Source organism: Triturus cristatus, chromosome 1_1 (assembly GCF_964204655.1).
Source record: "Triturus cristatus chromosome 1_1, aTriCri1.1, whole genome shotgun sequence".
In the NCBI taxonomy this organism is placed as follows: Eukaryota; Metazoa; Chordata; class Amphibia; order Caudata; family Salamandridae; genus Triturus; species Triturus cristatus.
Genome location: NC_140579.1, coordinates 307323273 through 307335824, shown reverse-complemented (window position 1 = coordinate 307335824; position 12552 = coordinate 307323273). Strand labels below are relative to the sequence as shown.

Sequence of the window (12552 nt, the reverse complement as noted above, 5' to 3'; positions counted from 1 at the left end):
ATTTAGACCAAATTCCGGGGAGGGGGGCTGCAGGATGGAAGTCCCGTTCGAAATGCCAGTATAGTGAAAACAATCAAAGGCCATGTATTTGAACACTCTTAGCCCTACAACATCAGATCAAGTTAATCTGACTGTTTCCCATGGTTTATTGTTGAATCCCCAGTGAACATCTCAGTAGATTATGATTCCTTCTCAAGATCTCTGCAGAGTCTTGAACATATTCTGGCATCTCTTCTGTCTCTACTAGGAAAGAACATGGACAGTTCTGACTATAGTTAAGATATTTTATCATTAATACTGAATAATTTGCCAACCAATGGGACTGGAGAAGAGTATAACACTGGTGCAAAGAGCCCTGTTACTTGCACTGCAGATATGAGCACTCAGGCGGGTGATCCTACGATCAGGCCAAATAGACAAGAAAAAAGTTATGACCAATCCTTGGTCCTAAGTGATTTGGAAGCCCTGTTTTGGGAGGGAGGGCTTTCTGCCCATTAGGGCATTGATATTGAGGAAGGGCTTTCTGCCCTTGAGTGCATTATTATTGAGGCTGTCTCCACTGGCCCTTTTCTGGCCCCAGGAGAACCCTGCAAATGTTTTCCAATTGTTTAGCAAAGTCATGAGGTCCATCCCCAAAGCAAAGCCATGAGGTCCATCCCTGAAGCCACAACACAGGAGTCAGGTATGCAGCATGGAAGAGAGTTGAGTAATAATTAAAGAAAAGATTAATAAAAAGAAGGTAAAAAGGAAAGTTTGGAGAATAGCTAAGAAAAGAACAAGAAAGATTACACTTTGTGGGCATGGACCCATGCAAATGAGGGAATCCCTTTACCTCTACACCCAAGCCGTATTACAGACGGGGTGGCAGAGGCAAAGAAGCTCTCAGGAGGCACACTAACAGTGCTCCACCCAACAGGCGGTGCAGTATCAGTGCGCCCCATGAGAGAAGCCCTCTTGAGGGGAAAAGGGATCCCCCAGACATCCCCTTGCAGGTGGGTGCAGTCACTCACTCACCCGCCTGCAAGGGGCTCTCTAATTGCCCTTCAAAATGCAGGCCGGTTGCCATCTGCACTGTAAAAACACAGAGCGGCTTTAAAGCAGCCGCTCAGTTTTTCACAGGAATGCGCTATCCCAAGTGTAGCGCGAGTTTTCAGCTTCCGTGGGGGAAGTGAATTCATGGTGATACGGTGCATTTTTATTGTTTGCGCTGGGCGCACCCTTTAAAAGGTGCGCCCGGTGCAAACAATAAAAATGCATCTTTAGTGTCAGTGCTTCAACAAAAACAAGCATTAAAATGCTTAATAAAAGAGCACTAACTCTATAGTGATTCAATTGATGTGAGTAAGAAAGGCAGTTTACAGCACCTAGTGGAAGTTGCTTATTGTGGTATAATTCAACCTTTTTTGAGGGACATCAAGAGTGGATCTGTGAGGAGATGGGCTCCGAATGATCAGTTGGGCCAGGTTCCCACTTTCATTAAATGGGTTAGGTCCAACCGGATCGGGGAGAGACAGGATTTTTTTCCCTTTTGTAATCTCGATGTAATATCAATCCGGCATCTTCTTTTTTTGCCTCTTTTACTAACATAAGACAAGGCTTACTATTGCCTATTTTTAGAAAGCTGTAGGTCTGTCGTATTAGTGACAATGAATATAGTTTGGCACTGTAATAATATGGTGGTCTGCTGGGTTTTGGCAACATTTCTGTCCGTTGTAGCCAGTTAGCTTACCTGCACACTTTCTTAAAGTGACTTGCTTTTTGCACAACAGTGTTGATTAGGGGGGGTGTAACTATTTTTACTCTGTTTTTATTGCTCCTTTTTATTCCACAGAGTGTGCATTTTTATGTAGTGTAGCACTACTTTGTCAGTGTTGCATCATCTGAGAACTGTAGACAATTCTCCCTATAATTTTTTTTTTTTAAGTATTAGACATAAAGTTTAATGCATTCTTGTACAGTTTGTCATTTTGCACAACCCGCTTTATCAAGTCATCATTTTCTCTGCAGCTATCATTGACCAGTATAATATCTGTGTGGTTTTTATATGTTTGGGGCTGGGGTGGGCTGTGCTGCAAAAGTTTTTGGATACCCAAAATAGGGTCGGATCTTGATATTGTATGCATTTTAGCTTGCTTTATGTTTATTTGTATATTATCTTTTTTAATATGTGTATGTGTGCATTCTTTTCTGATTGTCACTCTGGTCTATATCTTCTGAATCAGAGGAAGACAGCTGCATGCGAATAATAGTGGCTGTTATTGTTGATCAAATGAATTCTCTGAAATTCTGACTTTCTGTTTTTATTAATGATGTTTTTTTAGATGAGTGGTTTGGATTGCCTAATTGGCATGAGAGCAAACTTTTGAAATATACTTTATACTTGTGATCTGAGTGTTACATGTTGTGCTTTGCAGCAGAAACATTAACCCTCTATACTGCTTTTTATGAGTTAAACTGTGACTAAACAAATGACAGATATCGCCATCAAGTGCATTAACCACTGAAGTTTTCATGCCATTGTTGTTATCCCTTTGAAAATGTGGTGCACTCAAAGATATCTGCAAGCTGTGCTTACCCCTCTCAGCCTGTCTAGCAAAGGGCATCCCCTTGAGAGTGATGCATGGTGCAGCGGCACCGGTCGCACTGCCCTAAAGCTGACATTGCCTGGAAGGGACTCTAGGGCTGCCTATGGGGTGGTTGCAGATATGGAGTTCATAAGAAGGTGAGTGGGGATAACATTTTTTCAAGACAGCATTAAAAGAGGACTAGTGAGGTATCCAGAGCAAGGAGCCATGGTACTGATAGCTCATCACAGGACTAGGTGCACTAGGTCACTGAGCAGCGAATATGGATGGAAGCATAAATGTAGATGTATTTTACTTAGACTGATTTGAAAATTCCAAAGCGCTTCTGTTCCATGCTGACAGCCAGTGTGTAAGAGAGCAATGAGAGCAATTGCCTTATGGAGGTTGAACGAGAGAAAGGGAGCATGTGTATATCTGAATGCATTATTTTAGTGTTGAAGACTTTCAAAGAGAGGATAAATGAGGTCTGTAGGAGGAGGATGAGAAGACTATGGCAACAGTTCAATTTGCATACGATCAGGATGTTGGTCTAACGGATATGAACAGATTCTGCAGATGTTGGTCAAATTGGGCAAGTGAAAGCAGGCTGGAGCCCAGTGGAGAATAAGAAGGTGCTCACTTTCATTCATCGATAAAAATTGATTGTAAGATTCCCGAGCAGCTAAGATTTCAGAAGATGTAGACATGGAAAGGGGATTTCTGTGAGCAAGGTGGTAGCTAAGGAAGTAGATAGATTTGATGTTTGCTTGCTTAGTTAAGAATGAGATAGCAGAAGGCCATCTAACGAAGGATGGATGTGACTCAATATGTGCTTGTGACTTAGAAAGGTGAGTAAAGTGGAGAAGGAGAAGAAAATTTGAGTACCGTCCATGAATAGGCTACGACAAACCAAAGAGTAATATGATATCATCAAGGTGTATTGTGTAGTTTGAGAAACGTAGGAGCTGGGGACTGAGCTATTGAACAAAGCAGTCTTTGCAGGGAGATGAAGTATACTCCCTTGATGGGAAAGCAGCAGCCCATAAGGACAGAAGTGAACCAACTGAATATTGTTCTGATAATTGCTGCAAGCCTGTGCACACGTCAACGTAAGAAAGTAGAGTAAGTACTCCTTCTTTCAAAGTTCTCTCAGACCACAAACAATCTATATTTGAATAATAAGAAAGTGAACAATCTGGTGTGTTGTGTTCCTCTTTTACTGGTGATAGATTGCCAAGCCAACACGTGTTTCTTCCGGGGAGGTACCCCAAGACTTCTTCAGGGCTATGAGTCAAAGTCAGGAGGTATCTGCGTTCTCTGAGTTAGTAGCAAATTCGTCCCGGCAATCAAAAGAAGTTGGATGTGATCCGCCCGAATGTAGGGTCCTGAATGCGGGACACTGTGGGGGAGCCAAGAGTACTCTTCACTACGGAGAACAGGAAAAATGGATAAAGTCTTTTATCCATTTCCATTTATTCTTGTTGAGAAGGAGGCCTCTTCAACAAAAGATACATGGGAGAAAATGGTTGGCTCTTTTGAGGCATTTAAGTGTGACTGAGGAAATCCATGTGTTAATTATAAAGGTAAAGTGCCTGGTGGGAAATTGGAGGTAAAATGATGGAGGAGATCATGTTACAGGTAGACTCAACGTGAAACTACTATACAAAATAAAACCTTCCTCCCACCCAAGGACCTTCAACAAGCCACACAAGCACTAATACTCTCCAGAATAGACTATGGGATTGCGACCCTGACAGGGACAGCAAAATCTCACCTCGCCCCCCTGAAGACAACCTTCAATGCAGCTGCCAGAATGGTTACGGGTACTAAGAAATTCAAACTCATCTCTCCCGCTCTCAGAGAACTTAAATGGCTCCCAGTTGAGTTGGGAGCCAGCTTTAGAACAGCCTGCCTCACGCACAAAGCTCTACACACAGGCAAACCGGAATACCTGGCCGCCAAACTTAAAAGGGCCGGCCAGTCCAGAAACCTCAGGAGCTCGAACTCTTTACTACTCATCCCACCAAAAACTCGCAAGCAGAAAACCGCAGCCAAATCATTTGCTGGAAACGCACCAAAAATCTGGAACTCCACCCCCCCCCCCATCAGAACAACCCCCTTGTTTCCAAAATTCAAGACACTACTCAAAGCCCTCTTCCTCGACCGCTCTCAAACGAACCGATAGAGCCTTGGATGTTCCTCAGCCAACGCCCCACCGTACCTTAATGTGGGACCGATGACACTGTCTCGAATTAAGAAAACTTTCTTTGTACGAACTAATTGAACAATGAATATGCTCAGATGATCGTCTGGTTTGTATTGCACCCTCCTCCCCTTTGCCCCTTCGCTTATCTACCTGTTCCCTACCCTGCGCGATCCCTCATGATCCACCTATTACCTGTACCGTCTATTTGCTCATAATTGTATATGCTGTAAAGAGCTCTGATACCCCTGGGTCCAGCCAGCGCTATATAAACCTCTTAAAATAAATAAATAAATACTTAATTTTTCATTGTTAGATGGAAACGTTAGGAATGGCTGGTTTTTGTAAGAAGTGAAAATCTGCCACATGTTGAGTAAAGGTAAGATAGGGAGCTTAGGTGAAGTTTTATATTAGCTTCCAGGCATGGGGAATGAGTAAAGGATAGATGGTACGCTGGAAGTTGAGGGATGACTTTGAGATGTCTGAATAACCACACATGCAAGACACCAGGATGGATGGAGGGTGGGCAAAAGATGATGACAAATGTGATTATTTATATAGGTGGTTCAAGGAGTAAGCTGAGTGTTTGGAGTGGATCTCAGACATGAACATTGGGTATGGTCAGGATATTTGGGAAGACAGAGCAACAAAATCAGCCAAATGGTGACATGTTCACTATATGCACATTTTTGCTTCATAAAGACTAATGCTTTCATTCTTGGTATTTGGACCTTCTCATCCATTGTGTTGCTTGGATAAAATTTTTTGAGCCACTAGATTGGAGGTGGTTGGACAGAGAATATGCTGAAACTCTAAATCTATCCTTTCTAACTGTTGGTCTTGGAGAGAATCTGAGTATGAAATCATGAGGGGCATGGGGATTCAAAAAATGCACTGGATGCAGTTCCATATAGTCCTTTATCTAGGTTTTGGTGGCTGTGGCGTGCATAGGTTGCTTAGGTTTTCTTTCTGAGCATTTGAACCTCATGGAATATAGAGACAATACCATGGGCCTGATTTATATCTTGGCGGGACTCCTGCCGTCCCTCTGTGGCAGCCGTTTCAATTACTCCGTCAAGATTGACGGTGTCCCGTCCGCCGTATTTAAATGTGTGCTGGCTCTGTAGCCATCAGGCCGGCGGTATTGTGCCAAGCATATTTAGATGCCCCTGTTGTGCTGGCGTAGTCCTAGCAGCAGTTTGCTGATTGAGTGAGTCCCTGGTGGAGTCGAGACTGGTGAGTACAACTTATTTTTGTGTCAATACACATATATGTTTTGTTTGCCTCAGAAATATATGTAGATAATGTGTCATGCCCCTTTTTCTTACATATGTCATGCCACAGACGCACCATACACAAACTATTGAATGCACACCCACAGGCACCACAAGCACAAAACCCCCAAGTACCACAACAATATTTTTTTTTGTGTCAATAAATGTCTTCAATTTACCTTGATAACTTGTAAAATGAACACTACTGCTATGCACATAAGATACAAATTGTATGTAAGAGCAATGCAAAAAGACACAAGGTTACAGCAATTGTCAACACACGATTCACAGTAAAATAATTGTAAAAGTTGACTACCTTAGATCCAGGTGGCAACTGAGTCATTTGGCATCATGGTGGAGTCCGAGCAGCAAAGAAGGGACATGGACAATGGGGAACGAAACAGAAGTAGAAAACAGTAAAAAAGGTAAGTACTTTCTTAATTTCCTTCTATTTCACCAATTCAAAGTAGAAAGTATTCCCCACACAGTTGCCTCATCCGAAAGCCAAATCGTGATTAGCTTGGTGGTCATCTTGGCTGGACTCTCGCCAATAGCCGGTTCTTCCTATGGCGCCATTGATGCCGGTGACAATTCATGGCAGAGTCGTTGGGACTCTGGCAGTTTTTCTTCCATAGACCCCCAACATCTAAATCAAGCGGGCAGACCGCCAAGTAGATGGGCGGTGAGTCAGCTGAAAAAAAGTGAAAGCGGGACCATTACCTGCAAGATCTAAATCACACCCTATATCAGCCACATTCAAGGAATGTTGATGTTCTAGACTTTGAGAGACTACTGAAGGTATTTCCTTTATTGCCATTGATCTCACAGGGCACAAGGTCACAGAACATAAAAGTTGCTTGTTGGGGCAATTCTGGTTATCTAGTATTGTGTTTTGTGGTTTTGTCTTCGGGTGATTGTCTATATGTGAGTTCCATACCTTTGGAATCTTTTCTCTGATAAAAGTCAATAAGTCTCTTTTATGAACTGTTCAGATTAGCCAGTAAAACATGCTGTCCCTAGTGCATTTTAAGTTGATTTATTTAAAAGACTCTGATTGTGTTGTAAAGTTTTGGGGGAAAAATTGCTATAAGCCATGTGACTTTGACCTAATATTCCACTATATATACTTACAAGTTTTATGGAGAGGTCAGAGTGTGACTTCTGAAAAAGTCATGTACCTTTTTCTATCTAAAACATTAAATTACATTTATGGAAACATCTCAGCTTAGCATAAACTGTGTGGCAATTGTTTTCTATGGTCACATAATCAGAATATTGCACACAGCTTGTTGTTTGCCTGGTGACCCATGAAAATAGTGCAACAATAATGCAAAGTTGGTTTGTGTTTCTGAGTCCTCAGGGGTCAACAACTGAATAGCAAAATAAGAGACCACTTCCTGACTAAAAAATAAATATTTAAATTGAAATTATTAGCATAGAAAGTTCACAAAGCAGTATGGCTGACACTGTCCAAACCACAACTTAGGGCCTCCTTACGACTGCCCGATTACGATGTTCGCGGTCACAATGTAAACCGCACGGTTATTCCGAATCGGTTTCGACCGACTCACGGAGAATCTGTGTCAGTCGGAACTGCATCATACAACCTTATGGACAACCTGTCCGCTCTCGGGATTATGATGTTAATTTCCAACAGCCTTTCCGTGTCGGCCTGTCCAACATGGAAGGACTGTCAGAAAGGGATGGCCAAGGAAGTACCTAAGGGACCCCCCTGTAAAGCCCTGTACTGTGTGGCAGGCACCATGGGGTGCCTGCAACAGCGTGCAGGGTTTTCCACACACACACCATTTCCCCATAGTGTTACGGGCGGTTGTAGGGCATAACACGAGCTCCCATAGGAATCAATGGGAATCTGACTGAACAGTGTTCCGTCGCATCATAATCCAGCGGTCAAATCCGCCGACCTCAAGTCGGTGGGCCCTGAATCCAAGTCGGTGTGGGGCGGAGGCTTTCCACCCAACATCGTAATGAGCACCTAAAAGTAACTGATTTTTTAAAACTTCATACCAAAGCAAATCTCATACACAAATAATGCAATTTTGAACTTCAGATATTACCAATGTGCACAATACCTGTACCTGACAGAAATTGGGTTTTATTTCTGGAAGGAGTACCCCTACCACCTTAATAAAAACAATCTTTTGGGGCTAAAACAGAGTTCAGAGAGACCTCATTCCGTGATAACTGTGGCTCAAGGAGCTGGCAATTCTCCGGTAAAATCCATGTTTAGTTCAAACAGTGCCAACAGTTCCAAAGTCAAGAAAACACCACACTAAAATTCTAAAAGCAATTTTGAAAAATAGAGAAAAATGTGATAAGCAAAAGTCCACCAAAATGTTGAAATTGGTAAAGGACAAAGGAGATAGTACTTTTTTAAAGCAACTCAAAGCAAAAATCCTTCAAAAAATATCAGTTCGAGGTTGGCCAGGACCTAAGTGCAATTACAGTCCTGCAAGCAGAGAGTTGAGTTCAGATACATTAATCGGGTCATCCCAGTCAAGGGTTTTTTCCTTTTTATGATTATGAGTTTGGCGGTCCATTGGGCAAGTGTGATATCTAGACTTTTTCAATCAGGCACTACACATGCACTCTTCTAATCACGAAGGCACTAATTCTGTACTCATTGAACTACACAGCCAACACCCATGAATTCATCTAATCACCCAGATAGTAGCAATATAGTTATATGAATATACAGACACTAACTATGCAGACATGGGACCACATATGTAGTTCGTACATGCTCAGGGAGTCATGCAGTCACCACTCATATTCTGAGGGAATTAGGTAGGCAATATCTATGCACTCATTCAATCATCCAGGGAGTATTGTTGTACTCAACCACAAAAACATGTATTTACAAGTTTTAGTGAGGAATATGTACACTTTTAGAACCATCTGTTGAATTATATATGTAACCTGTCACACACTGTTCGCATGTACTCAGAAGAATTAGAGAGCTATGTGCTGTGATACAGATTAATGTGCAGATTTCTATATGCAGTGTTTCTCAAAATATTACTGACACATCTAAGTTGAAAAGTACTAAAATACTAAGTCTACCAGTGACACACTGGTAAGGAGGCACATAAATAGCTCTTAGGTTGGGATTTCAGATTTAGAGTATTTAGACACTGTATGTACTTTTACACTTTGGTTAATGCTTATTTTTAAATTTACTACAAAAGGCATAAAGTAGTCTTTTACTGTGTATAAATGAGAACTGAGATATGGTGCAGTTGTGTTGTAGGAGAGGTTGCTATAATATTAAAAGGTAAGTAATAAGTTAAGATTTGTATTTTGGTTTGGGAGTGGTACATTGAAATAAGTGCGTGTAGTTATGTAGGAAGGTTGATTTTTAGATTTAAAACTACAACATAACATAAAAACTATTTTTGTATTATGTGTAATCCAGTAGTAAAGTAGCTGGCACATTGGCTAGAAAAAAAATTCAATCATAGTTTTTGTTTTTTTACAGAACAATATCTGCATAATTACAGACAGATTGCCTACAGAAGCTTGGAGGGAAAAGGAGCAGAAGCAAGTACAGTATCTATGCAGAACCGAGACTGAGAAGGGACAAAATGAAGACAAGGTTGTGAAGAAAAAAGAGCTATTTCTAACAGAACACACTCATTTAAAAAAAATATATGTGGACATTTCCAAAGATTATGAAATAATGAAAATAAAATTCAAACTATGACAAATAATAGCAATGGACAAAATCTATATAGCAAGAACAGGAAAGAATGTAACAGAGATGTATACATCTTAACCAGAAGATAGGAGACAGAAGCAGTCTAAGGAAATCAGAGCTAGGATGTTTCGTAGTAGAGTAGTTATAAATCTACTGAGAAATATTAAGAAGTAAAAAAGAAGGAGACATGCAGTGAAACAGAAGAAATGCGTTGTGAGAGTAATTGATAAGGCCTTTGCTTCAAAGGTGAAGGTTTTTATTTTGATAATAAATAGAATGAGGACTCTTGTCAAAATGGCGCTGTACTTAAGGAGACAAAACCAGAAAAAAGATTAGTGAATAGAAGTAACTTTTCAACAGTTTTAAGTAGAGAATACATACATACCTCTTGTACAGAGTCTTTCTTTAATGAAGAAAGCTATGTCCAGGATAATAGATTGATTCATGCTATTGATTACAGAGGACGACGTTATGAAATGAAGAATGGCACTCCTACAGCGAAAGAGGTGATGGTACCTACAAATGAGTCAGGCACCTGTATAGAAATTGAATTTTAGTAGTGTCTGTAGTATTCAACAGCAATCCATTGATATATTAAGGACATTTCTACATATCTTTCCAGGGCAAAGTTTAAAGTAGAAAATAAGTACTTTACTAGTATTGGATCCTTGCAAGATTAGAAAGCATCAAAATATGCAGGGACACTCACTAGCCAAAGCACCTTTCATCATTTCAAGATGTTAGCTGTACACCACTCAACAATGTGAACCTTAGTTTGGAGGCTGTACTATGCAAAAACTCCTGCTTTATTTTTAGAAGAAATGATTAGAGCACTTTTGCATGGTACTGTGGCAGAGGTTGAAAAGGTTTGTGGTGATGTTCAGTTTAGTTTCTTTGGTTCTGAGCAGGATTCTAGGGAAAATGAACAGTTGTTAAGAGGAGGAGTTGCAGAACAGGACACATATATCACAGTTGATAGTTTTACAGAAGAGATTACAACATTTAACACAGTGTGGTCTAAAAAAAACAGAGTATCTTTGTATATGTTGTCGATGCACTCACTAGAAGATTTAAACACAGACTGTTGACTTATATTTAAAAAGTGAAAAAGTAAATACTGATAACTAGCAAAATTTAGCTGTGTATCTATTTATAGAGGAACACTTTGACTTGCCTACACGGCAAGTTACATGTAAGTAGTATTACAATAAATCAGAAGATAATAAAATAAACAATACATAGAGATATATTAGATACCCATTTTGTAAGATAATAAAATGCCTACTAATTTAGAAAAACCACGAAGGGCCCAAAAAAACAAAAAAAGCAACATTTATGATTCTTTGCAGCATTGTGAAGTGCCGTTATGGACTGCTCTCCAGTGTTCACTACAGCTCCATAATCCATGCTCCTCTTGTTGGTGTTGGTGGTGCAGCCGCTGCCAATGCCACATAGCCCGCGCCCGGAGGCACGTATTTCTTTGCTTGGGGATCCGGCTTTGAGGGAAGCCCGTGTTGTTGGTGCAGGACCACAGACCCCAGAATCGCTTGTGGCAGCTGCCACCAACACCACGCAGCCCGCACCCGGAGGCATGTATTTCTTTGCTTTGGGCTGCTGCTTCGCGGGAAGCCTGTCTTTTTGGTGCTGGTGGGGCAGGACCACAGGCCCCAGAATCGCTCAAGTCAGCCACCGCCAAAGCCACGTAGACCGCACCCGGAGGCACATGTTTCTTTGCTTGGGGCTCCCACTTCTCAGGAAGCCCGTCTTGTTGGTGCTGGTGGGGCAGGACCAGAGGCCCCAGAATTGCTCATCGCAGCCCATGTCTGGAGGTGCTTATTTCTTTGCTTTGAGCTTTCGCTTTGCGAGAAGCCCATCTTGTTGGTGCTGGTGTGCCAGGACCACAGGCCCCAGAATCGCTCCCGACAGCCACAGTAAATGCCATGCAGCCCACGCCGGGAGGTGCATATTTCTTTGCTTGGGACTCCCGCTTCCTGGGAAGCCCTTCTTGTTGGTGCTGGTGGGGCAGGGCCACAGGCCCCAGAATCATTCATGACAGCCGCCGCCAACGCCACACAGCCCATGCACGGAGGCGCGTATTTCTTTGCTTGGGGCTTCCGCCCTGCAGGGCAAAGACTTGGCCAAGAGCAGGCCCATCTGCGCCCGTCAGCGAACGAAAGAGGCCAGCCGGGCAACCCCCATTGACCTTGTATTGTGGCTCATCTGATTTTTCTTATCTACCTTTCTTGACACTGCTGGGAGTACAGGGTAAGGACGCAGGGTAAGAGGAAGTCTTTGATGCCCCCCGCATAGGAGTGCCCATTGACTGCCTCAATCACCAGCTTCCTGACCACGGCAATGAGAGCAATCAACAGTGAGATTGAATATGTGGAAGAAAGGTTGGGGGCCAAAAAAAAGGCTTTGTTGATGAGAACTCAAGTGGCATCACCTAATGCCGATGCTAATGCTATGGTCCACTTACCCCCTGCAGAGGGCAATAATTCAACAGTGGTGGCAACACATCTATGTGTTTACCAGGGCACTTTAGAGATTGACTCTAATGAAGTAATAAGCCCCCAATCAGACACTCTGTGCTCGCCTCCACCAAAGAAAGCCAAGAGTTCCAGTAAACATACCTATAGCCAAAAGCCACCTGCAGTACAAAAAAAGCTTACTGCTGGCAAGGAGAGCAGGGGGAAGATCTCAGCAAAGGGGGAGACCCTAGCATAGGAACCACCGAAGTTAGAAACAGGTGATCCTATAACACATGCTCAGTTTGTAAGCATCCTGGAAAAC

At 42.1% G+C, this 12552-nt stretch overlaps 1 long non-coding RNA gene across 1 annotated transcript in view; it reads left to right on the top strand.

Annotated features, from left to right (window-relative positions):
* The window catches only part of LOC146870159 (uncharacterized), a 141630-nt gene extending 131964 nt beyond the window's left edge, over positions 1–9666 (top strand). Inside the window, exon 4 of the long non-coding RNA XR_014959117.1 lies at positions 9541–9666. This is a non-coding gene — a long non-coding RNA (uncharacterized LOC146870159). The remainder of the gene's footprint in view (positions 1–9540) is intronic.
* Positions 9667–12552: the final 2886 nt, after the last annotated feature.